The sequence below is a fragment of the Tasmannia lanceolata genome, unplaced genomic scaffold (assembly GCF_043159265.1).
Source record: "Tasmannia lanceolata isolate RefF3 unplaced genomic scaffold, GAP_Taslan_0.1 ptg000044l, whole genome shotgun sequence".
Classification (NCBI taxonomy): domain Eukaryota; kingdom Viridiplantae; phylum Streptophyta; class Magnoliopsida; order Canellales; family Winteraceae; genus Tasmannia; species Tasmannia lanceolata.
In genome coordinates, this window is record NW_027518721.1 from 18,030,804 (window position 1) to 18,056,946 (window position 26,143).

The 26,143-nt window shown below is 45.3% G+C and overlaps 1 pseudogene across 1 annotated transcript in view; it reads right to left on the bottom strand.

Moving 5' to 3' along the window:
- Window positions 1-25,416, bottom strand: part of LOC143863877 (GDSL esterase/lipase At5g03610-like) — a 35,302-nt pseudogene extending 9,886 nt beyond the window's left edge. The window contains exons 1-3 of the transcript XR_013241020.1: window positions 23,628-25,416; window positions 16,630-16,845; window positions 15,225-15,502 (exon numbers count right to left, since the gene is read on the bottom strand). The product of XR_013241020.1 is annotated as a GDSL esterase/lipase At5g03610-like (transcript). The remainder of the gene's footprint in view (window positions 1-15,224; window positions 15,503-16,629; window positions 16,846-23,627) is intronic.
- Window positions 25,417-26,143: the final 727 nt, after the last annotated feature.

The following is a 26,143-nucleotide window of genomic DNA, read 5'->3' on the forward strand; positions in this document are numbered from 1 at the left end:
GCGACGTAGTCATTGTGAATGCTTGTTTCCGAAACGGGATGAAGCGGTTAAAGCTTCAATTAATGAGCGCGGGAGCCCATGCTTTGAATTCCGGGAAAACGGTGAAGTCATAATAACGCCAGTTATATAACTGGGTGATAATGGCATCCACGTGGCACAATCTTCTCCGTAAATGTGAAAGATCGTGATCCAGACCGTACGTGTGGATAGCTGCACTTCAAACGGTGCGAGGAGGTCTATAAATAGGATTCCCTAGTCTCGTTCTTGGGCATTTTTGCTCCATCTCTATTTCTTCCTTCCTCATGGATAGACCATTTTTTTATTTTACTTTTGGCGAGACTTGGAGTTGTTCTTTCTAGGGAGATAGTTTGCTAGGACCTTGGATGAGTCTTGAACATAACTAAGAGAAGGATGGGTCGGTGATGAATATCAATCTGCCTTTGCCTAGATTCAGTGTTTGCACTTGGATGGGCTTGGGGATTGGTTCTTGTTTCTCAGAAAGGGCCAGTCCCGCATTTAGACGATGATAAGGAGACTTGTCTCATGTCTCAAACGTGAGTGTAAGCCTAAGGGTCCTCATGGGTTAATCATTCACCTTACCTTCTTGTTTTGATGCTAGCAAACTAAATTGATTAGATTTTATAGTCTAATGTGTTGCCTTGAGGTGTTGTGTCATATACAGGAATTTCATGTCATAATCGTCATTACAAAACTCTTCTCAACACATAGCTTGTAGATCAAGAAAGCAAGGAACCAAGTGCTTGCACCTACATTGGAGGCATCCTCATTTGAAGATGTTCAAGTCAAGAAGCTCAACATGAAGATCCCGCAAGTTCCTAAGCAAATGTCAAGAAGGAGCTTAGAGTTGAACTAGCCATTGGTAACACCTCGTGCACCTTACAACATGCATTGAAGATTGGAGGAGTCACAAGAGCCAAGACAACGTTCAAGATGTTCATTCAAGCCAAAGAAGTCCAAGGAAGAGCAAAGACATTCCAAGAATACTCATGGTATTCATTTTTAGAATGTATTTGGAGTCATCTTGATTTTATGTTTAAATGCACTTTCAAAAGGTTTTCAAAAGGTTTTCATACTTAACTTTTTACATCTTTGAAAACCATACACACACCCTAAAATGTGTTTGAAAACCTAGGACTTAAGCCCAAAGACCAAAGCCCAAAGCCCCTGGATTTTAAAGTTAAAAATGGAATTTTACTCAGGGCAGGTCGACCGGGATATGCCAGGCGGCCGCGAGATGCTAATTGGAATTTCAGGGCATCTCGAAATTTATCGGGCCGATCGACCAGGGTAAGTACGGCGACCGCGGATTTATTTTCTGAAAATCGAGAAAAAAACCAATATGGGCTTGGAGGTCGACCACGATAGTGTTTTTTAGCCAAATTTCTATTCAAACAGATTGCCCTCGTCGGGCGACCGCCATAGGGCCGGTCGACCGCGCTGATATGAAATTTAAAATTCAAATAGAGAGCCCAATAAGGGCGGGCGACCGCCGTGCCTCGGTCAACCGCCGCTACATCGAAATAGAGCCGTTGGGGCTTGCGCAGGTTGACTTCTTCAACCCTGTATTTTATAATTTTACCCCCAAACGGTCATATTTCCTTGTGGGCTATATATACACTATCTAAACCTTTCTAAACAACATTTTGCAAGATCAAATCCTATCTTCTTGAACCTAAACTTTTATATGAAAGGTTAAACCTCTTTAAACTTGAATTTTTACATTCTATCAAGAGGAACTCCATAGGCTTTACATTTTATCTTCCTTGGAGTGTTTGTGAGCTATTAAAGTTTGTAATCCGCCTATATAAAGAGGCATTGAGAGTTCTTCATTTTATTTCTTCATTGGTAATTGAGGGTCTCCGATTCGGCCCATTAAGAAAGGTGAATCATTGATAGAGAGAGTGTGCCATCGCCAAGGCTTCGTGCCGAAAGGGTGTGATCCCTTTGAAGGAGAAGTTGGTGTACGGCTTTGAGATTCGCACGTTGAAGAATCTTATTGGTTTAGTGAAGAATCCCAAGGAGGAAAACTTGGAAGAGTGGAGTAGGTCAAGTTGTGACCGAACCACTATAAAACTTGTTCCTTGTAGATGCTTTCTCTCCTCCTTCTCATTTGCACATTGTGGTGATTGGTAATCTCTAACCTAACTTGTGTCTATATTTTAATTTAACAAGGGTTAGTGAATATATGCTAAAGTAAGATATAATCCCTAGCTTCCATCATATTGAATATTTGTACAAGGGTTAAACCATATTTGCTTAATTAGAAAACTAATTTTATTAATCAACCTAATTAAGCCCCAAATTTTTAATTAGCCAATTCACCCCTTCTTTGGTTGTCACACCCGTATTTCAGTGAGGTTGGGAAGAGGACTAGCTCACGACATCTTTTGCGCGTGCTTCTAGCCGAGCGTGGTGGGGCTAATGTTATCACTGCTGGCTTGAAGCAGCTCGTGCCAGGGGGCGTTGCAGAGGCAATAACCAGCAAGGAGTGGTTCATCTGGAGCATTCACGAGGTCAGCAGCTGTCGCCAGACAATGTGACTCCATCGAGCTCGGTGCCCCTATTTTAGACTCTCCATCGACGGCATTCATCCTCCCTACATCTCCATCGCCCGTGGGTGTTTCGAACTGAGAGACACCGGGGGAGGGTGGTCCCTGCAAGAGGACTGTTAGAGGAATTAGGTCAAGCAAGAGGTTGCTTGAAGCATTACACCCAAGGTATCTAATTTGGAATACCAAGTTTCTTGCCTCCAGCCCCTATATATATTAGATACACTAGGGTTTTAATAGGTTAGCGGGCTCTAGCCCAAATAGGCCCACTACACCGGTCTATTATCTTATTGGGCTTATATTAGAACATACATGGGTTATATTATATACCTAACAATCTCCTTCTATGTTCTACATATAGCACAATCCAATAGATAGATAATGTGATGTTCAAACAAAATATTGAATCATCGATAGCACCATATCAAAAAAGATCTGTAATCCAACTGAAAACAAGAATACTTTTAAGACTAACCAAGAGTTTTAGAAATAATCTAAACTCAAACGAAAGCAGTTTCACATGTAAGTGAGCCCCACTGATCTTAGATGAATTCATTCATGGGGTATGATTCTCATCGAGATCCAAAATAAAGTTCCACAAAAAAGTGAACTCTATGCATACTGAAATGAAAGCATAGTCTTTTTTACTTTAGAAGATTTACTCATCAAGTAAGTCATCTTCATCAAAGTCTAAATCAAAACAAGCTCCTCCTTTTTCGCCAATTCCTGTGAATTACCAAATATGGATTTCATAAAAATGAATCCAATTATTTGTGTAAAACACTAAAGTATCTAGTTCTACCTGAAGAAGAACTTAGTACAATTTCATAATTCACGAAAGTATCTAGTTCTACCTGAGGAACTTAGTACAATTCCAAAATGGCTGAAAAATATCAGTATCACTTTCACCATAAGCATCATTGTCAAGTTTCAATAAAGAACAAGACCTAAACAGCTTCTTTTGCAAAGAACCATTCATCATTGTCAAGTTTCAATAAAGAACAAGACCTAATAGTTTCTTTGCAAAGAACCATTTCATGTTTCCATTTGGAATGTTACAGTCATCTTATCCATATTTGAGTTAAGCTGAATCATCTATGTATGGAATGTCCAACCTTTCCCAAAAAGGATAACCAAATCTGAGGGGAGTTGTATCATTTATGTATGGAATGTACAACCTTTCCCAAAAAAGGGCATGTCATCAAATGTGGAATGACACACAACAACTGTAAACATCAAGGAAAACATATCAAGTGCCTATCTTTGGGCAAAAAGGGAAATTCAAAAATTCAAAATAACTTGGATGATGTAGAGATTAAGACATGTCTACATAGTCTTTAACCCCATCTCCCCCACAGTTTTGAATATCCGATCTTTGTTCAATCCCTTTGTGAGAGTATCGGCCATATTATCCTTCGATCTCACATCAATCAAAGTAATAATCCTGTGTTCAATGAGATAATTCAGCATGGCATGTTTCGGCCTAAGATATCTTCTCTTACTATTAAAGAGTAAGTTCTTCACAATCGTAATTGTAACTTGATTATCACAGAACACACTTAAGGAATTAATCCTTAACCGAGTTTATCCGACTGACTTGAGTATAGCCCTTAGCTACTAAACGTGCTTTATACCGAGCTATTGATCCGACAGGATTAAGTTTCTTCTTAGCCCACAGTCTTAGCCCCTTTTGGCAAATCGACTAGCTGCCAAGTTAGATTTTATAACAGAGAGCTCATTTCATCATCAATGGCTTATGCCCACAACAAAGAATCCCTAGATCTCATCACTTCCTTATAAGATGATGGATCATTCTCTAAATGGTAGGTCACAAAGTCCTTACCAAAATTTTTGGGTACTCTATCTCTTGTAGAAACTCTTACAGGAACTGATTCAGAAATCAGATTGGGACTAGTGTCAGAAGTAACTGGTTTAGACTCAACCAGCAATTCTGTATCGCCTGGTATGGTCAAAACCTAATATCTGATAAATTTATTCTCAATGAAAACTGCATCTCGAGATTCTATAACCATATTGGTTGATAGATCCAAAAACCGATCAGCAGCACTATCTTCTGCAGTTCCTAGATAAACACAAGTGTTTATTTTAGTTCCCACTTTAGGTCTCCTAGGGTCTGGTATCCTAACACAAGCAATACAGCCCCAAGTCTTAAGAGTATTATATCTACAAGGATGCTTATGCTATAACACATAAGAAGCAGATGAGCATTTTGAGTTTAGCACTCTATTCAGAATGTGATTTGCAGTCAAAGCTGCTTCTCCCCAATAACATCTAGGCATGCCAGCTATTTAATAACATAGAGTTTAACATTTCTATTAACGTCATGTTCTTATGTTCAGCTATGCCATTAGTTTAGGTGAGTAAGGAGCAGTAGTTTTAAGGATTATGCCTTGAGAGGCATAGAATTTCTTGAACCCTGTCGTTGTGTATTCTCCTCCTCTATCACTCCTAAATCTCTTAATTTTCAAGTTCAGTTGCAATTCAACTTGATTCATGAAAATTTTAAACTTATCAAAAGCTTCATATTTTGATTTTAACAGATAAATATGACAATATCTTGACATATCGTCTATAAATGTGATCAAATACTTCCGACCACTTCTAGTAGTGAAACTTTTAAAGTCACAGAGGTCAGAATGTATCAACTCAAGAAATTGTGTGCTCCTAGAAACCTGACGAAAAGATTTTCTAGTGATCTTAGCTTGAGCACAAACCTCACACCTGTAAAACTTAATTGACATATCTAATGGTATATTATAATTTTTAGCAAGTTGGACCATTTTCCGATAGTTCACATGTCCCAATCGGTTGTGTAACAACTTAGGATCAATAAGTGGTGAACTAACCTGACTAATAGTCTCATTTGCTAAACTCAATCTATACATACCATTGATTAAGAAGGCACAACCAAAATAGTATGAGTTAACAGTTAAAGTTACTCTACCACTTAAAAATGAAGTGCACATATCAGCATTGTCAAGCACACCAATGGAAATCAAATTCTTTTGAATAGTAGGAACTACTTTAATATCTTTTAAAGTTAGTATTTTACCTTAAGAAAGAGCAAAGTTCGCAGTACCAGTGTGAGTGACCTCTACATCTGCTCCACTAGCCACTGTAACAGTCTCTTTTACTATGGTAACATCAGTGAGAAGTTTCTTGGAGTTGCAAACATGACAAGTGGCACCTGTATCTAACCACCACTCTGAAGAAGTATTGGCCTTATCACTGCCCAACATGGCAACACAACTCTTAGGCTCAGCCTTGCCCACCATCATATGAGCTTCCTTCTGTGGTGTGTCAGATTTAGCCTTCTTAGGTAGTTTACAATCTACTGCAAAGTGGCCCCATTTCCCACAGTGGTGGCACTTGCCCTTCTTTTTCTGAAAGATAGTCTTTTTGGCCTCCAACTTGGGTTCACTTTTAGGTGACTTGAATTTTTGAGGAAATTTCATGGGATTTGTTACCGCGTTCGCAACAGACTGTTGCTGTCTAACCATCTCCAAGTTATTCCTGGCTCTATTTTCATATTCGATTCGAATGAATCGTTTCAGAACATCCAGTCCCACTTGCACCTTTTTCCTATACATTTCATTTTTAAAAGAATGCCATTGAGATTCATCAACTTCTTCATTTGAGTCTGCAAAGGTACTCAAAACGGTGTAAAAACAATTCATATATTTTAGACCGAATTAAGTCTTTCGCCTTCATGAATTAAACTCAGATCCACCAAAGGATTGAAGTTTGATCATCTCAAAAGGCATAGTATTCTTTTCCATTGTATATTTCAGTTGAAATTAAAAATTGGAAAGAGTGCACCTGGTTGGCGAAACGCAGTACCAAATCCAAGAACCAAACCTAGTGAACCGTTCGCAAGAACCGAACCGCGTGAACCAGTTACAAGAGAGAAACCGGCAGCAAATAATAAGCCAACGGCAAGAGGAGTTCGGCGAGAAGGAGAACCTGAACCCAACGAATTTGCACCAAGGGATTCGGCTTCAAATTTGCACCAACTAAAAACGGTACTAAAATTGCACAGAATCACAAATACCGAGTCCTGATTTCCTTATCCTTCTTTATACCAAGAAAAGAAACTCGCCGAAAGATGATCCAAATTCTAAGAATTGGACCTCAACAGTGGTTCGGTCCTAAATAGAGCACAAAATAATGGGCTTTTGCTCTCCTCTTTGGCAGGTATGAGAAAGAGTAAGAGAAAAAGATGAAAGAGATGGCTCCCCTATGTGTCGTTTTGAAGGTGAGAGAGAGAACAGAGAGAGAGGCGAACGACCACAACTTTATTGGAGAGAGTGACGTCTGTGGCATTCAACTTCAACACCAAACAAGGAACAAAACTCTTTCTCTGGTTCTGCATGTTGAACCCACAATAGAAATAACCCAAAAAATTAGAAGAGAAAGAATAGGCTTTTCCAACCAGAGACGTTTCCAAGATCCAAGAGAATTGGCAATTTGTGATTCTCAATCGCAAAAGTTGAATTCGTCCCAAGAATTCCAAACGATGGATGGATGGTTCGTTTTCCACCAAGAATTCCAACGAGGGTTCCAACGAGGGAACCCAAAAAAACAGAGGATCGGATTTCCCAAGCGTGGAATCCAGATGGAACAAACACTATTCTAATCGAGAGAGATAGAGATCGTCCCTTTCAACAGTGAATACCAAACATGAGAGAACCAAAAGCCCAAATTGATTCTTGTGTTGGTATACTCCCACGCCCAAATCTATTCGAGCGAGTAGAAAACCCACAAACAAGAAAGATTAGACGATGAATAAACCCACGAGTAATAATTTTTCACGTTGAGGCTTTTCATCAATCGAATAAAAATTAGGGTTCTTAATGCTACACCCAAGGTATCTAATTTGGAATACCAAGTTTGTTGCCTCCAGCCCCTATATATATTAGATACACTAGGGTTTTAATAGGTTAGTGGGCTCTAGCCCAAATAGGCCCACTACACCGGTCCATTATCTTATTGGGCTTATATTAGAACATACATGGGTTATATTATATACCCAACAAGGACTGGCATGACGGACAAGAGCAAAGGCAGAGTGGCAGAAACGGACGTGTCATTGCCATCTTGGAGACATGGTCAGTAGCCTCCTCACATGACAGTGTCAGGGGATTTTGCAAGGCATGATCCAACCAAACACGGGCCTCTCTTGCCGCTTTGAACTCAGGAGGTGGGCTCGCAGTCGGTGTGAAGTCTGTTGCAGGGCCAAACCAGAGGCCGAAATGTGAAGTCGGTTGCGGGGCCAAACCAGAGGCTGAAATGTTTTAGACATATAGCACTCACCCGGACCTGGAGCTCGGGAGGAGGTTGTATCTTCAAGTGAGGTGTGCAACACTTCACTCGGGACAAAGGCTCATGGGAGGTTGTTATGCCAAACACTTTGAAACACTCACCCTGGCCAAGGGCTCGCGAGGAGGTTGTATCTTTAAGTGAGGCATGTAACACTTCAACGGGCTGAAGGGTCGCGGGGAGGTTGTTACACTGAACACATTGAAACACTCACCCGAGCAAAGGGCTCACGGGGAGGCTGTATTTTCGAGTGAGGCGTGTAACACTTCAGTTGTAAGTGATTGGTCTTAGCTCCCCAGGTTTAATTGACTTGGGAATAAATGATCTATGCATGGCGGAAAACCTAAAGGTGAGCAAACAAGGACACTCGCTTCCACAGCGATCACACTACTGGAGTGGAGACCTGTATATCACACCGGTGAATGTCATAGTAGAGTAGGAAATACCATTCTGGCACAATATGAGGCGAGTTGGGCTTCGGATTAGCAAGTATATAATTGTCAGGATGCCCCAACCCCATTCCTTTTGATTCATCTGGTTACATGGCCATCCTCATGTTCTTCACCATAACCAATTAACTATATCCCCATCCTTATCATCTCAATATCACCGAACCTAGCCCACATCCACACCCCATTAATATAATCCGCTCAAACAGCATACAAGCCCTTTCCAAGCCATCACAGATCACCAAATCACGTTAGGCCTTGACCCCATGACCCTTCAGTAACATTCTATCCGACTAAACCCTTACAGCCCGACCCCCGACCTCAACACCGACCCCCTAACCCTAACCGCACCAAAACCTGCAATCCGAACTTGATTCCAACCCAAACCCGAGTCCAACTTGGACTCGAGCCTGCACTCAATCCTAACCCGATTAAAACCCGAACCGAGTTAAACCCAAACCGTCAGAGTCCAACTCAGACCCACACCTGATGGGGTCCGGACTCAGCACTGATGGGATCCGGACTCAGCACTGATGGGTCCGAACTCAGCATCCAATTGGTTGCTGGCACGTGGCCCTCACAAGGACCGTTGGAAGGCCAACACCTGTCCCTACTAGGTGTGACACCTGGACCAATCGGGGACTTCCACTTGCCCTCCTTAGGTATGAGACCTGGCCCATACAGAGGCCACCACCTGTCCTAGACAGGTGGCTCATAATCACTATAAATAGCCTTCACTTGTGCTAAGGTGAGGGATCTGAGATCCAAAATCCTAAGCTCCTCAGTTCGGAATTGCTCTGCACTCCTGCTCATAATGACTTGAGTGTCGAAGCGCCCGTCCGGAGCACCACTCCGGGCTGGTCTTCTGACCCTTTGTCTTCTTGTCTCTTCCCTTCTTAGCGCAGGACTCCATCAGCCCTTCAGGCCCAGATCAGCCCTTCAGGCACAGATCAGCCCTTCAGGCCCAGATCAGCCCTTCCGGCCCTACTATAACCTGTTACCAATTTTAGACCTAACAGATTTGGCGCCATCCGTGGGACCCCGCAACAAAAAGCTGTTCGACATCTCACTTCAAGAAACAGTGGTAGGGCAGACCGGCAAGCGAGCGCCCCCGACTTCCCGGACGACCCGGGCTACGGCCCCCCGCGAAGGACGAAGTGAGCGACTGGCCTCGCAGGTAGAGGTCGGGGCGGTAGGGCAGCAAAGTTCGCCTCGCTCGGACCGCTCAGACCCTACCCCGACACCAAGGGAGATGCGGGCCCTTTTCCAAGAAATGACTGCTGTGATTGCGCAGTTCAGGAATGCGGCCCCCGCACTCCAGCACCACCCAATCGAGGCTTCGCAGCCCACCCAGAGGAGAGTAAGCTCCCGCAGAGAGCGCACGCCTCCGCCCCGGGATCAGACTCGTCACTCCACAAGACGAGATCACCTCTCCCGGGACAGACACGTGCGCCCCGAGCCTCGTCAGCATCACCGGTCACGATCTCCCTCCGTGCAGAAGCGTGGCAGCAAGAGAGACCCCACGCACGGAGAGGGATCGCGGCACCGGCGAAGGAGTCCAGCCAGCCAGTCCGGTTCTGCAATGAGCCCATCAGCCAGGAGGAGCAGGCCTGCCCGCCAGGCGGAAAAGAGGGATGATCCAATGTTGCTAAGGATCCAGGAGATCGACAATAGAATTGAAGAGCTGGCCAGAGATCAGGGCCGCCCTGCTTCGAGGATCTTCACTAGCACGCCTCCCTTCACAGACAGAGTACTCAGTACGGCAGCCCCCGTGGGCTTCAAGATGCCGCAGATCCCGCAGTACGACGGGACCACCGACCCCGTGGATCATCTGGAGACTTTCAGAACCACAATGCTCCTCCACGGGGCGTCGGATGGATTCCTTTGCAGGGCACTCCCCACCACATTAACTAGAGCCGCGAGAGACTGGTACTCGCGGCTGAAGCCCAAGTCTGTGGACAGCTTCAATGACTTCGGGGATGACCTGGCCCGTCATTTCATGAGCAGCAGAAGACCTCGCAAGACAACAGCTTCGCTGATGGCCGTGAGGCAGGAAGATGGTGAGGCCTTGAAGGCGTTCATTGGCCGGTTCAACAGGGAGGCTCTGCAGGTACCCAACCTGGATCCCTCCGCGGCCACGAATGCCCTTCTGGCCGGAGCCCGGTCAACTGACTTCAGACGAGCAGTTGCCAGGCGCAATCCGCAGAGCCTAGCAGACCTGATGACCGGGGCGGAAGAGTACATCTCCGTCGAGGAAACTCTTGCCGCCCTGGACTCCGTTAGCAAGAGAAGACCTGAGGAGAAGAACCCCGCCAAGCAACGTAGGGATGACAGACCTCAAAGGAGGGAGAGCAGTCCTTCCCGGAAGGAGAGGAGCCCCCCGCCGAGAGAGCGCTACTCCCGGCTCACCGCATCCAGAGCCCAAATCTTAGCAGCCATCCGGAAGGAAGACTTCATCCGATGGCCGAAGCAGCAGATCTCAGAGGAAGGCACACGAGATATGTCCAGGTATTGCCGATTCCATAAGAGCCACGGCCATGACACCAATGCGTGCCTCCATTTGAAGGAGGAGATCGAGCAGCTCATCAGCAGAGGGTACCTCGGAAGGTACGTAAAGAGCAAAGATAACAGAGGAGGGCGCAAGGACCAGCCGAGGAACAGAGGCAGAAGCCCCCCGGGCTCTCAACCTCTGGACGACCGCATCCAAGCTCCTGCCCCGTCCAGCCCCCCTCGTCAGGTACCTCAGCCTCAACCTCATGGTGTTATTGGTACCATTTCAGGAGGGCCGGCCGCAGGAGGAACCTCTTCATCAGCCCGAAGGACTTATGCCCAGCAGGTCAACGCCGTCCATACCTGCGGTAAGAAGGCCAGGCCAGAGAACGAGATATCCTTCTCAGATGCAGATCTCGACGGCCTGATCCTCCCGCATGATGATGCCCTGGTCATCACCATGCTGGTGGCGAACTGGGAAGTGAAGAAGATCTTGGTCGACAACGGGAGCTCCGCAGACATCCTCTATTATCACGCCTTCGAGCAGATGCTGATCGGAACTGACCGTCTGAAGCCGGCCAACTCTGATCTGTTCGGGTTCTCCGGAGAAGTTGTCAAAGTTGAAGGGCAGATTGAGCTTCCAGTTCTTATCGGGGAGCCGCCCTGCCAGTCCTTCGCCATGGTGAACTTCTTGGTGGTAAGGGCCAAGTCGGCCTACAATGCTCTCCTAGGACGCCCCGGCCAGAATCTCCTCCGAGCTGTTCCCTCCGCTTATCATCAGAAGATGAAGTTCGCTACACCAGGAGGTATAGGGAAAATCAGAGGGGATCAGCGCCAGTCAAGGCAGTGCTATGCAACAGCACTGAAAGGGAAGGCCGTACCGAGTCAAAGAGGTCGTCCGACCAGGAAGATACCGGCTAGAGTCCCTTGACGAACAGATGCTGCCGCATGCCTGAAATTTTGTTTGCCCTTGAAGGCCTGTAAAGAATCTCTGTAATTAACTTTCAAAGAGAAATAAAGTGGAGTTGTCACTAAACAGTGTCCCTCACTTTTGAGTCACTAAGACATGCCAGCTCCTCCAACCTTGAAGACTCTAAGATTTGCATACTTAGCTCACAGCTAGGTGGTTGCAGACTTAGAAGTCCAGCAGTGGCTCACTCCGGCTCAACCTGGTGGCTTGGAGATCAGTTCCAGCCGAGGACGCCAGCAGTGGAGACCACCTTGAAGACTCTAAGATTTGCATACTTAGCTCACAGCTAGGTGGTTGCAGACTTAGAAGCCCAGCAGTGGCTCACTCCGGCTCATCCTGGTGGCTTGGAGATCAGTTCCAGCCGAGGACGCCAGCAGTGAAGACCACCTTGAAGCGGCAGTGGCTCACTCCGGCTCATCCTGGTGGCTTGGAGATCAGTTCCAGCCGAGGACGCCAGCAGTGGAGACCACCTTGAAGACTCTAAGATTTGCATACTTAGCTCACAGCTAGGTGGTTGCAGACTTAGAAGCCCAGCAGTGGCTCACTCCGGCTCATCCTGGTGGCTTGGAGATCAGTTCCAGCCGAGGACGCCAGCAGTGAAGACCACCTTGAAGCGGCAGTGGCTCACTCCAGCTCATCCTGATGGCTTGGAGATCAGTTCCAGCCGAGGACGCCAGCAGTGGAGACCACCTTAAAGACTCTAAGTGTTTGCAGACTTAGCTCTTATTCTAAGTGTTTGCAGACTTAGAGAACAGCAGTGGAGCACTCCGGCGCGTCCAATTTGGTGTGGAGACCAGTTCCGACCACATGGACCCGCCCTAGTGAAGAGCTCCTCAAAGACCTGCCCGGCCTAGGCGTCTACATCCGAAGCCGGCCAGGATATGGCGCAACCGCTAAACGCCAAAACATCTGTCCGGCCTAGCCGTCTACAGCCTTAGCCGGACAGGATGCGGCGCAAACGCCAGGCGCCGAAAAGACTCTAAGTGTTTGCAGACTTAGCTCTTATTCTAAGTGTTTGCAGACTTAGAGAACAGCAGTGGAGCACTCCGGCGCGTCCAATTTGGTGTGGAGACCAGTTCCGACCACATGGACCCGCCCTAGTGAAGACCTCCTCAAAGACCTGCCCGGCCTAGGCGTCTACATCCGAAGCCGGCCAGGATATGGCGCAACCGCTAAACGCCAAAACATCTGTCCGTCCTAGCCGTCTACAGCCTTAGCCGGACAGGATGCGGCACAAGCGTCAGGCGCCAAAAAGACTCTAAGTGTTTGCAGACTTAGCTCTTATTCTAAGTGTTTGCAGACTTAGAGAACAGCAGTGGAGCACTCCGGCGCGTCCAATTTGGTGTGGAGACCAGTTCCGACCACATGGACCCGCCCTAGTGAAGACCTCCTCAAAGACCTGCCCGGCCTAGGCGTCTACATCCGAAGCCGGCCAGGATATGGCGCAACCGGTAAACGACAAAACATCTGTCCGGCCTAGCCGTTTATAGCCTTAGCCGGACAGGATGCGGCGCAAGCGCCAGGCGCCAAAAAGACCCTAAGTGTTTGCAGACTTAGCTCTTATTCTAAGTGTTTGCAAACTCGGAGACAGAAGAGGATCAGTCCGGCTAATGACATCCGGTTAACCACTCCGGCTCGGCAGAGAAATGAGGAAGAAGCACAGACAACTTACGCACAAAAAACAAGATAGCCGTACAGACAGTTAGACAAAATTGAATTTGTATTCGTATTACAAAAGTGCTCTTTCTCGCCGAGCTGGCTTACAAAGGTTGAGCCTCTAGGGCCATTACAGAAAATTTACAAAAATAAGAACTGGAGGCGTGCCCGGCCACTCAGGCCTCCCCGTCGGCCGCCTCGTCAGCGACCGCCTCTGCAGTAAGGGCTGCATCCTGGCCGGCCTCGGCGGTTGGAGGGGTGACCTCGGAAGCCAGAGCGACTTCCTGTTCTGCCTCGTTGGGTTGGGAGGAGCCCACTTCACCCTCTTCCTCCTCGTCCTCTTCATCCTCTGGAGGTACGTACGGGATGTCCAGTCCGTCCAGAGAGATGTCGGGGTAAGCCTTCTTAACCTGCTCAGAGCAGAGGAGGAATCCCGCCTTATAAGCTTGGAGGCCCAGGTTGAAGAACTATGTGTCCTTCCTCTCTTCGGCCTCCCGTACTGCCACTTTTACGGCCGCCTCGATAGCCGCCTTTTCCCTCTGGTCGGCTCTCTCCCTCGCAGTTAGGAGATCCTGGACGGCTTGGTTCTTGACCCTTTGCACCTCGTCCTTGAGGCTGTTGCACTCGGCCTCTTTGACCTGGACGATTTCACTAAGCCCGTCCTTGTCCCTCTGGAGCTCGCCCTTCTCAGACTGCATCTGTGTGAGCGTCTCAGAGAAGAGATAACTCTTCTTTGCCATATCTCTAGAATATACTTGGAGCTGATAGAGGGCGGCGGCGATCGCCTCTGCGCAGGTCTCCGGCGCCTCTTTTTCGACTTCTCGTCGGTCATTCGGGAGGACGCCCTGGAACATCAGTTCTGTGGACACCCGGCTATCCCCCAGGCCGGTGTCCGTTTTCTGCACGGCCCAGTTCGAACGAAAAACATTATTCGCTCTCGCCGCCGTGGCGGCGGGCATACCCTGAGCTCTGCCCGGCCAGATGCTGTTTTAACCCTCTTTTTGCTTCCCCTGGCCGCTGTCGCAACTCGGAGAACCAGGGGGCAACTAATGGGGTCCGGACTCAGCACTGATGGGGTCCGGACTCAGCACTGATGGGTCCGAACTCAGCATCCAATTGGCTGCTGGCACGTGGCCCTCACAAGGACCGTTGGAAGGCCAACACCTGTCCCTACTAGGTGTGACACCTGGACCAATCGGGGACTTCCACTTGCCCTCCTTAGGTATGAGACCTGGCCCATACAGAGGCCACCACCTGTCCTAGACAGGTGGCTCAGAATCACTATAAATAGCCTTCACTTGTGCTAAGGTGAGGGATCTGAGATTCAAAATCCTAAGCTCCTCAGTTCGGAATTGCTCTGCACTCCTGCTCATAATGACTTGAGTGTCGAAGCGCTCGTCCGGAGCACCACTCCGGGCTGGTCTTCTGACCCTTTGTCTTCTTGTCTCTACCCTTCTTAGCGCAGGACTCCATCAGCCCTTCAGGCCGAGATCAGCCCTTCAGGCACAGATCAGCCCTTCAGGCCCAGATCAGCCCTTCCGGCCCTAACAGCGCAGTACTCCATCAGCCCTTCAGGCCCAGATCAGCCCTTCCGGCCCTACCATAACCTGTTACCAATTTTAGACCTAACAACACCCAATCCTAGTTCAACTTGAATCTCAACCCGAGTCCCAACCCGACTCCAACTTGAATCTCAACCCTAGTCAAAGCTTACCCCACATGTTAGCGAAAACCGAAACGTTTGGGTACCTGTAACGTGCCGTTTCGGGCCATATACTTGTAGTTGGAGTAGTCATTGCCAACGACAGAGACCAAAGCCATGGATGAATCGACGTCATTTTTGTTAAAGACACCCTCTTGGATCAGTCGCTGAAAGAAATCAATCTGGGTCGTCAGATTTGGCCCAGAAATCAACGTATCGAAGACCCCCGTCCCTCCATAGGCAAAATTCATCCCGTATCGTAACAGTTTCGGCCCCATTTCCTTCCATTTGTAAGCTATGGGAGTGTGAATTCCCAGGAAAGCAGCTGAAAAATGATACGTAAAACAATGAAAATCAATCAAATTTCTTCTTACTCATAAAGAAATTTTAATAAGAATGTAAAAGGCTTTGACGTGTCATTTGATGATTCTGTCACGAAAACAGAACCATAATACAAAACTAAGAAAAAGTAGAACAAGTGTGAGGCACTAAGAAGGGGTGTTAATAGATCCACTTCGAATCAGATCCACCTATGTCTTAGTCACGATCCATTCAAATCTCTTACCAGTTGGATTGGAATCAGAGTGTTCTTCGGATCCTACTGCTTGTGTCGTGGTCACGATCCATTTCAAATCGGACCGTCCATCGGAGGGTCCTAGTATGCCCTACTTAAAAAACATCAAAATAATCTCAGCTTTCTTTATTTGAAATGAACTCCAAAGCTTCCTCAACTCAAAAAAGAATTAGTCACTATATCTTATAATAACATGTGATTTTGATGAAGAATAGAATTTTATTGTTTATTAAAAGAACTCCAATATTTGAGGGTGCGCGATGATATAACTTTCTAGTAACTAATCCTTGCTGAGGGTGAATGGCAAGTTTACATGAAGAAAAACAAAAACTGATTCAGGAGGGGAAGAGAAAAAGATGCGTGGAATAGGGGGAAGTGGGAAGTCGTAAGCTAAGCATTATTTAGTTCATTTTTATGAAAATACCACTCCTTTAAGACTTAATATAAGAAATATTTTGCGGGTATTTTAGTAAAAGGACTTCGGATCGTAACTATCCATTGAATTTTTTTGCCATGTTTTGATCATGATCAGAAATTTTTTGGATCTTACGAAGAGGATCCAAAATATATCCATGGATCCTTCTAATGTGCCTAGATCTTGTCTATTAAGGTTCGGGTTCAGACTATCCATCAGACTGCCTGGTCCATTGACACTCCTAGCACTAAGAATTTTTTAAAATATATATATATACTAACTCTTGCTGTCTTTTATTACTTAAACAGTTGTCAAAGGTTATTACGGTTTTCAAAAAGCTCTCAGAGTCCAATTACATAAGAAAAAACAAGTTGAGTTTGTCCGATTATCAAAACATGGTAGTGACAGTATCAGAACCCAAAAGAATCTTTTTTTTTCGAGAGAGAATACAAAAAAAACCCACCTAAGTAATCCGTCAAGACCCGGCCGTCTGACCACCGCCCAGTAGGTTTTCCAGGGAACGTAATCCCATAAGCCTCCTTCCATGAGCCAGAATCCGATTTTCTCATATTCCCTGTATCCGCATACGAATCACCAAAAACAAAAAGCTTTTGTTCACAAACACGATTGTGATGGTGGTGGTGATGGTGATGGTGTCGTGAACCTTTCACTTTAACCCCTGTTTTAAAAAACAAAGAACAAAACAAAACCCATAAATTTTCCAAACTCAATTCACCATCCTACAAATAAAAAGCATGAGAAGAGAAAGTATATATCTCTCTACCTATCAACAAAATAAAGAAGATATAAAAACGTAAGAGCTTCTCTTTCTCCATCAAAGCCGAGTACTATAGAGAAGATTATATGATTTTGGTTCTATTTCTCTGTAGGAGAGAATCTTTGTTAATATAAATTGTTCCCCAACGGTTTTGTATTTGAACTGGAAACCGTGGGTATAACTAGGTTGTAACCGACAATTAAAATGGGCCAGCTCCGTTTGGTTGCCAGTAAAAATTTTGTCCCAGGAAGTTTTAGTAAAATTTTGGTCATATCCCATGTTTGGTTGCCTTTTAGCACTAGAATTGTTTTTAATCCCACTCTTGTAATGATTGCTTGTGTGGTGAATTTTTTAATCCCACTTTTGTAATGATTGCCTTTTCATCCCATCCCAAAATAATCCCACAAACCAAAAATAAGCTTGAGAAGAATTTTTTCTTCCCAACAGTTCAAGCAACCAAACAAAGTTTTTTTTTTTTCCCACCATAGTCCGGTCAACCAAACATGGGATTTTTATTTTACCGGGATACTTCTAAGACTTTTTTTTCCCACCGATCTCCTTGGATTTTTTTTTTCTCCCACATAAATCCCAGGAACCAAAAAAAACCCAGCAACCAAAGGAAGAAAATTTAGATCTAAAAATGAAAATGAAAAAACTTCACTAACAACAATCTAAATGAAAGGAATTTAGTTTTACACATGTACTGTGGCCCTATGTCTAATGAGAGATCTCATTTACTACATTAAGTCCTGCAAATTGGGCTTTAAACCTGGCCTAAGATGAATTATGCTAATTTGCACTAATATTTCTAAATTTTAGGCCCAATTTAGGGGCCCTCAATAATCTAGTAATGGACAATTTAAACAATGGTAAAGAAGGTTCACTTTCCGAAGTTAAAGCCCATTTATAAAATCCGTGTCACAATTTGACGATGGCCCATCTATAATGGGCCCATGGGTACAGTTCTGAAGTTCCGATGACCATCAGGTTTTTTTCCCCATTAGTTTACTCTTGAATTTATTAATATTCTCTACTTCTCTTATTATAAAATGAATAAATATCACTGTGGGGTGTCAATGACCCTCAAACATTTAAGATATGGAAAAGGATTGACCTAGGTCCAGCCCATTTGGACCCCCTATATTATATTGACAACTAAGAGTTGAACTGCCCGGCCTAGCTCTTCAATTGCTTCAAGCGTGTTTCCTTCTTTTTGAATCCCTTGAAAGGCGAAAGTGGGCCTTGGTCTTGCCCTTGCCTGGGAGTAGGAGCTCGGGTCGGGTCTTCCTAGAACTTCCCTAGAGACGAACCCAATTTGCCTAGTGAGAAGAGTGTCTAGATTCCTTATGGCACATATAGAATCTTTGATCTTTGCTTAATGGTTTATGATTGATTAATTTCTTTTGGCTTATGGAAGTTTTTGTTCTTGGAGTCATCAACTAAGGTATACCATATAGAGTTACATTTTCAATCAATTTTAAAATGCATTCTTCAACCACCAAAAAATTGAAAAGATCTATGACATTCATTAGCCCCACTAAAGGCTTCAACCCCTAACCACAATTAGGGTTTATGGTCTAGAGTTCAGGGTTTAGGGTTTCAATACAAAAGCCTACAAATAGCTTATGATTGTATCATGAACCATTCAAAACATTATGTCAAAGAAAAAAAAAATTGAACTACCTAAAGTTGAAAGGGGTTATCTTGATAACTAAACCAGGGAAAACATCATCTGGATCATGAATGTGAGGATTCTCTTCGACAATGAAAGGATCGCCGCATTTCTCACTAATCGTGTGCAGTGTCTCTCCTTCCTCGACGACATATATCTCATCGCAAAGTCGGTTATGCATCTTCTGATGCATCCCAATAGGCGAATCCATCGAATCCATCTCGCCGGAATCACAACAGCCCAACACGAGTAACATGGCCAGCAACAACACGCAGTAACACGAGATCGTCTCCACCATTGATTCTCCGTTCGATGATGAAGAAATGATACCCATAACGTTGAAGAATTCTGGTTCTGCTGCTGCTGCTGTTTTGGGCTCTACTTAAAGCTCTCGATTGTAATACGTTGACTCTTTCCATGGTGGTTGGAAGAGGAGTGGTGCAGTTATTGGCTGGAGTTGAAACAAGCCCATTTAGTGTAGTTGTTAAATGTTAGGAAGAGGATAAAATAAGACTCCAAGTTTTTTCTTACTTGCTTCCTTTTGAATTCTGTTCAACTTACTTTCTAATGTGCTTACATGGGCACATGTATGCAATATTTTAAGGGAAATGTTATCAGCACAACCATATGTTTGGAAATTTACGCTAACCTAATCTGTCTTTTGATATTTAAAGACATGTCAAAAGGTTATTAGAGTTCCCAAAATGCTCTCACAAGCCCCTTAAAATATAAAAGACAAGCCAGATCCGCACATATATCATGATTGTGCTGATATCATTTCCCTATTTTAAGAAGACCGATACCGTGTTCGACCAAAATCTAAAATTTTGGGTTTCAATCAAGACCGAAACCAAAATCAGTAATACCCGAAACGGTCATTTATTTCCGCTGAAATTTCAAATTTTTGGTCGAATTTTCATTTATCCTGAAATTTCGTCAGAAATTTAAGAGATTTCACCCCAAAAAATTGATTTTTGATAATTATTTAATATTATCCCGAAATTTCGGCCAAAATTTCAGTAATTTTGGTTGAAATTCTAGACAAGAAAAAATAGCCGCTAATTTGATTTTGGGGAATTTCGGACGAAATTTTGGTTTCGGTGAGGACCGAAATGCATTCAGAAACCGAAATTTGTAACCATGACTGATACTGTGAGACGTACTTATCTAAGAATTTTGATAAGATACAATAATAGAGTTCGCTTGTACAGTGTCAACTTAATACATATAGTTGGTTAACACACGAATGATGATTCTCATAAATGAGACCTCTTCTGACGACTTCTTTCTTAGCCATCACATCTGGGTCCTGTGGACCCCGATCCGAGAGAGGCGGGGGGACGTGCCCCCACACGAGTCTCAGGATCATCCACATGAAGGAGAGCACCAAGGAACTCTCGAAAGAGTGCCCCTCACAGCATGAGTGGCGATGTAAAGTGAGATACCTCTAAATTCGGGGACCAGCCCGGATTCGAGACGCACCTTAAACAAAGAAAGAGTCGTTATCCAAGAAAATAAGCCCTGGATCCCATGCTGTGCTCTGTCGCAACAGATAACCAGAGATATAAAAGGTCCGTGCCTGATGACGAATGGGGAAGGGGTTAAGCGCCCCCAATTCGCCCAAGTGCAAGCACCTGGTCTCTTATGCCATTTATTATTAACTTTGAAGAGTTTTGGATGAAAATCATGGGAAATGTGAATGAATATTCCCGAGATAACGTCTAACTAATCATGCATGTCTCGGAGATGAATAAGAAGCACACATAAAAAGAAATGAAAGACATGCCACCTAAGAATAGCTAGGTTATGAGTGTCATGCCTAATGGGTGTCTAAGTTCCGATGGGCAAACACATGCACACTACAACTAAAGGTATAATGTATGTACAGGAAAGTAAAAAAACACAGCAAAACATACAATATGACAAACCCTAGACTCTAATGCGATACTTGACTCGGACAAAGATGGCCATCCATCCTGGCTGCACTACGTATCCCGGCCTCGGGAAGAATCAGAGTCAACGTAGTTCGACAACCTATGCTAAACTACAATGCTTAACCCTCTAGGACCGCTATCCTAGACTCGATCAACTACACCTGACTAGTTTTTAAAGCTTCTTGCGCCATTACTTAAGTTCAAGTGAATGATAATTTTTAGGACTCCCTATATGCCCTAACTAATGCAGGTGGACCCTACACCCTATGTGTGACTAGGCTATGTGTCCTAAGGAAAATCATGGGCTATCTAAGCGCATTCTAGTCTAGCCATCGGCTCGACTAAGTGTCTAACCGATCACGACTTGAGGCCTCCTAACTCTAGGTACACTCACACGACAAGACACAGCAAATCCACAAAATCAGGACAGACTCTTAACTCTAAGACACCCCAAACGCCGGACAGACTCCTAACTCTATGGGAAGATCTTTTTTAAAATGGTTTGCAAGGTTATTTTGAAGAATTTTTGTATTTTGGGAAGATTTAAAAGGTTTTGAAGCTTTGTGGACCCCCGATCCGAGAGGAGCGGGGGGACGTGCCCCCACGCGAGTCTCAGGATCATCCACGTGAAGGAGAGCTCCGCCAAGGAACTCTCGAAAGAGTGCCCCTCACAGCATGAGCGGCGATGTGAAGTGAGATACCTCTCGATTCGGGGACTAGCCCGGATTCGAGACGCACCTTAAACAAAGAAAGAGTCGCCATCCAAGGAAGTGGGCCCTGGATCCCATGCTGTGCTCTGTCGCAACAGATAACAAGAGATACAAAGGGTCCGTGCCTGATGACGAATGGGGAAGGGGTTAGGCGCCCCCAATTCGCCCAAGTGCAAGCACCTGGTCTCTTATGCCATTTATTATTAACTTTGAAGAGTTTTGGGCAAAAATCATGTGAAATCGGAACCATCATCCCCGAGATAACGTCTATCTAAGCATGCATGACCCGGGGATGGGCAAAGAAAGTGAACATCCAAATCCTAACTCATCGCATCTAATCCTAACTCATCACATCTAAGAAAGCAATAAACAATCGCATGCATAGCTACAGCTAAACAGACAATGACAGATATAATGAGATAAGGAAAGCAAATATCTAAGTTTAGACAGATAATCAAGCTAAGACGAATGGATAAACGCTATAGCTAAGCAATCAAAGCAGTAAGGTAAACACACTAGCATGCGAGCCTATGCAAGAGATAAGACTAAGAAAATGGCAATCGATCGCACGCTAGAAGAACAAACAAACTAGAATGCATAAGAAATCTAAGATAAGCGCACAACAAGCTAAAAGGTGTAAGAAAAGAAAGAAATCGGAAAATCAACGGCACGTGAGAACCAAAATGCCAGGGGAAAGAAGATGGAACACACAATAGGCTCAGAGGGCGATTCAAAAGGAATCAAGCCCAGCGATCCTAATCTGCTGAAGATCGGACAAGTCTCGCGATCGTCATAACCTATCGTTGGGCTCAGCGAGGGCAATCTCTGTAAAGGGGCCACGCTACGTCATCGCCCGTCCCAAAACCCGATAAAACATCATAAAACCGATGGAAGCCGAAAATCACGATGAAAACCGAAAATGGAATGAAAAGAGGGCTCCGAGTGACCGAGCAATCACCATCCTTGCCCATTTTTGCTTTTGTTTTGAAATGTTTGAAAATATTTATTAAAAATGTTTGACTGAACTTGGGTGGACGAAAAGATGAGAAATATTTGTAAAATGGTGATTTAAAAAATGGTGACTGGACTCAGGATGCCAGCAGCACACCTGAGCTGCCTACGTACCCCTCAGCTAGGGATCAAGCCATCCGTAGTTCGGACCTGGATTTCCTAACTACTCCTAATGACTCGAGTTTTTGATTTTTCAGATGTTTTTGATTTTTTCGACACAAGAGGACAGAATCCTATCATCACAAGGGGAGGACAGGCTCCTGATATCCCGCAAAGGTTGGACAGCATCCTATGCTTTGCGGGGGGGAATGAACAGAATCACGACTCTGCAAGGGTTGGACAGCATCCTATACCTTGCAGGAGCGGACAAAATCACATGACTTGATGAGAGGGTGGACAGAACCCTAACCCCTATGATGATAAGACCGACTCTTGAAAGACTGACTCTATGGCTAAGGACAGCTTAAAACCAATAGCTCTATAAAAAAGAGAGAACAATGCCAGTGAGACTAGGTTAGTCTCTGAAAAGAAAAATGACAACTGACGCTTATGAGACATGACATGTCTCCTATAGCAGAGAGGATAAATAAGGGTATTAACACCATTTGCAAGAGGGTTGCACATACCAAAATGATGTGAGGGCTGTCATTATCAAATAAGAGTATGGGCTGCCAATATCAAAAGAAAGTGGGTAGCTGTTATCAAATGGGTGATATTGAGCTGCCAATATCAACAAAAAGTGAGTAGCCATTATCAAATGGGTGATAGTAGGCTGCCAATATCAACAGTAAGTGGGTAGCCATTATCAAATGGGTGATAGTGGGCTGCCAATATCAACAGAGGGTGAGCTGCCATTATCAAATGAGTGATAGTGGGCTGCCAATATCAACAGAAAGTGGGCTGCCATTATCAAATGAGTGATAGTGGGCTGCCAATATCAACAGAAAGTGGGCTACCATTATCAAATGAGTGATAGTGGGCTGCCAATATCAACAGAAAGTGGGCTGCCATTATCAAATGAGTGATAGTGGGCTGCCAATATCAACAGAAAGTGGGCTGCCATTATCAAATGAGGCATGAGGGCTATTAATATCAAGAGAGTGTGAAAACCATTTATACAAGGTATAATGGTCACATGCATATGAGTTAATCTTTGCGCACATCAAGCCTAAAAAGAAAATTAGAATTCTTCTCACACGTGAAGCTATTGTAAGGACTCGGTGGTCAACAAAATATAGCAAAAGCAATATTATAAGCAATATTATATAGCAAATAGCATTACAATGGACGAAATCATATATTATTGTATTGTAAAGTCACCCAACATTAGCATATTTAATCGTTCTCTGAATATGCCCAAAAGAATTTAAAATGAAAATATCATATGCCAAAGGAAAAAAAAGACAACATTACCTGTCTGAAGCCAAACCATCAATGCAGAGGGTTCCCTGAAATTTTAATGCCGGCACCGGAAATGATGGTCGAGCATCTCCGGGCTTGCGACGGTGCCAGATCTAAGACACGATCGGGCCGAGCCTCCCTCTCTCTGTTTTCTCTCTCTCTCTCTCTTTTTCTTTTTATTTTGATAAATATCGCCAAAACAGAAGGGAGGTGCGGCGGCTGTGGGGGAGGTGAAGAAATTTGGGTTTTTGAAATGGGTTGGGGAAAAGGGCAGAGGGTGGCCGGTGGTGATGGTGGCCGATGGGGATGAGGGAGGAGAGAAGGGCCGGTGGGTCGGATTCCGGCAAAGTCGCCGGAATCGATGGAGATGGGGGTCGGAGCTTCGAAGAAGGTGGTTCGAGGGTGGTGGTGATGGAGGTTTTGGTTCGGGTTCTGGGTGTAGTTGCAGAGGTGGTGGGGTACGATGGTGGAGGTGGTGGAGATGGAAGAAATGGGGAAGAAAATGGGCGGCTGTTTTTGGGTTTTGTCTTTTTTTTTTTTTTTTGAATGGGCTTGGTCCGAAAATGGGTATTGGGGTGGTAGAGGATGGAAGAAGGATATGGTGGAGGAGGATGGAGGGAAGAAAAAGGAGGTAATGCTAGGGGCTTGCCGGATTCCGGCAAGCTCGCCGGAGAAGAAGGTGAACGTGGGTTTTGGGTTTTGCAAAAAACCGTGTGGAGGTTGAAGATGTGGGTTTGGTCGAGCGGTGGCCGGCCGGCGGGAGTGGATGGATGGGGTAGAGAGGAAGAAGAAGGTTTGTGGATGGGGGCTTGCCGGATTCCAGCAAGCTAGCCGGAGAAGAGGGTGTTCGGTTTTGTTTTTTTTTTTTTTGTTGAGATGGGTTTGGGGGTGGAGTCGCAGAGGTGGCTAGTGGTTGGGAAGTGAAGAGATGAGGGAGGAGACGGAGGCAGCTTGCCGGTGCCGAGATGATGGTGGTGTGGATGGAAGCTTGCCGACGGCAAGGGAAATGGGTTTATCCTTGCCGGATTTCGGCTGGAGGTGGTGGTGGCTTACGGAAGAAGGTGGGTGGCTGGAGGCAGTGGTGGGTGACAGTGGTGGTGGAAGAGGGTTTGGGTGCACAGAAATGGGTTTTCCGAAGTGGGTTTTGGGTGGGTTTGGAGATGGGTGGAGGATGACAGTGGAGGGGGAGGCCGGAAGGTGGAGGTGTGGTGGCCGGATTCCGGTGGGGTTTTGGTGGAGAAGATGGTGCTGGCGGCGAGGGGGAGTGGCCGGGGAAGGTGGTTGGAGGTGGCTGCCGGGGAAGTTGGGTTTTGAGGGAGTGTGGTGGCCGGCCGGAAGTTGGAGATGGTGGAGCTTCGGTGGTTGGCCGGATTAAGGAGAGTGACGGTGGTGGTGGTCGGAGATGGGTTCTCCTCCCTCTCTCTCTCTTTCTCTGCTATCCCTCTTGCAACTCAATGAAAATGGGTCCTTCCAAAAACCCTAATTTGTTGGGTTTTGTAGCAAAGGGAAGTAATAAATTTACCCCCCCTCCGATTCACTTGGGCAGCCCCTTTCTATGCATTATCACTATTCTTCTATACTAGCAGGGGGTGGCTCGGGTAGAATATGGGTGATATGAAAAGGAAGATTCCCTTTTTCTTGCACAATCCTAGCCTTCTATTTGATCTAAGGGGCCTTAGGGGTTGCTTCCTACCAAAGCTACGCAGGGATTACAAAAATGCCCTTCTTAAGATAATGAATCCCATAGAAATCCTTTGGCTTTTATAATAAAAGGGGGGGATATTTGCACACCCATGCCTGGACAATTCACCCCAACACATCCATCTTTGATTATTGCACACACTCCGCTTGTCTTATTTTCCATTTCTCGCCCGATTGCCCCGAAATTTTGCAGGGATAATCTTGGGAACACAAACGACCTCTCGGGGAATTTGTACCCACGAATGTGGGCCATATGCTGACGAAAATTTAAGCTTTCCTCTCATTCCGGGCCCACTCTCTCTGGGAACTACTCAACTCTGAAATCTCGACTCTACCTTAGGGGCTTTAGGGCCTGGTCAAAATGGGGTGTCTACAGATGCCCCTCTTTGGCAGAGGGCGCTGGTCGCGCGAATGCCGAAGCCGAACAGACAACACATTTTGACTGGCCCAAAATATTGGATGAAAATGATTCAAAGAGAAAGGTTCTAGATGGTGCTACTCTAGCATCTAATGGAAAATTTTTGAAGGGACATTGCTCAGATATCCCTTGCAAAGGGTATCGACAGGATCGATTGGCTGCGAACGAGCTGGAAATATTGAAAGAATTATTTTAGCTGTGAACGAGTCAAGGTTGAAAGGTTAGCTTGGCTGCGAGAGAGCCGGGAAAGATATTGGCTTGGTTGCGACTGAACCAGAAGCCGGGGAATTGACTTGCCTGCGAATGAGTCAAAGAATCATGAATATTATCTTGGTTGCGAACGAACCAGCAG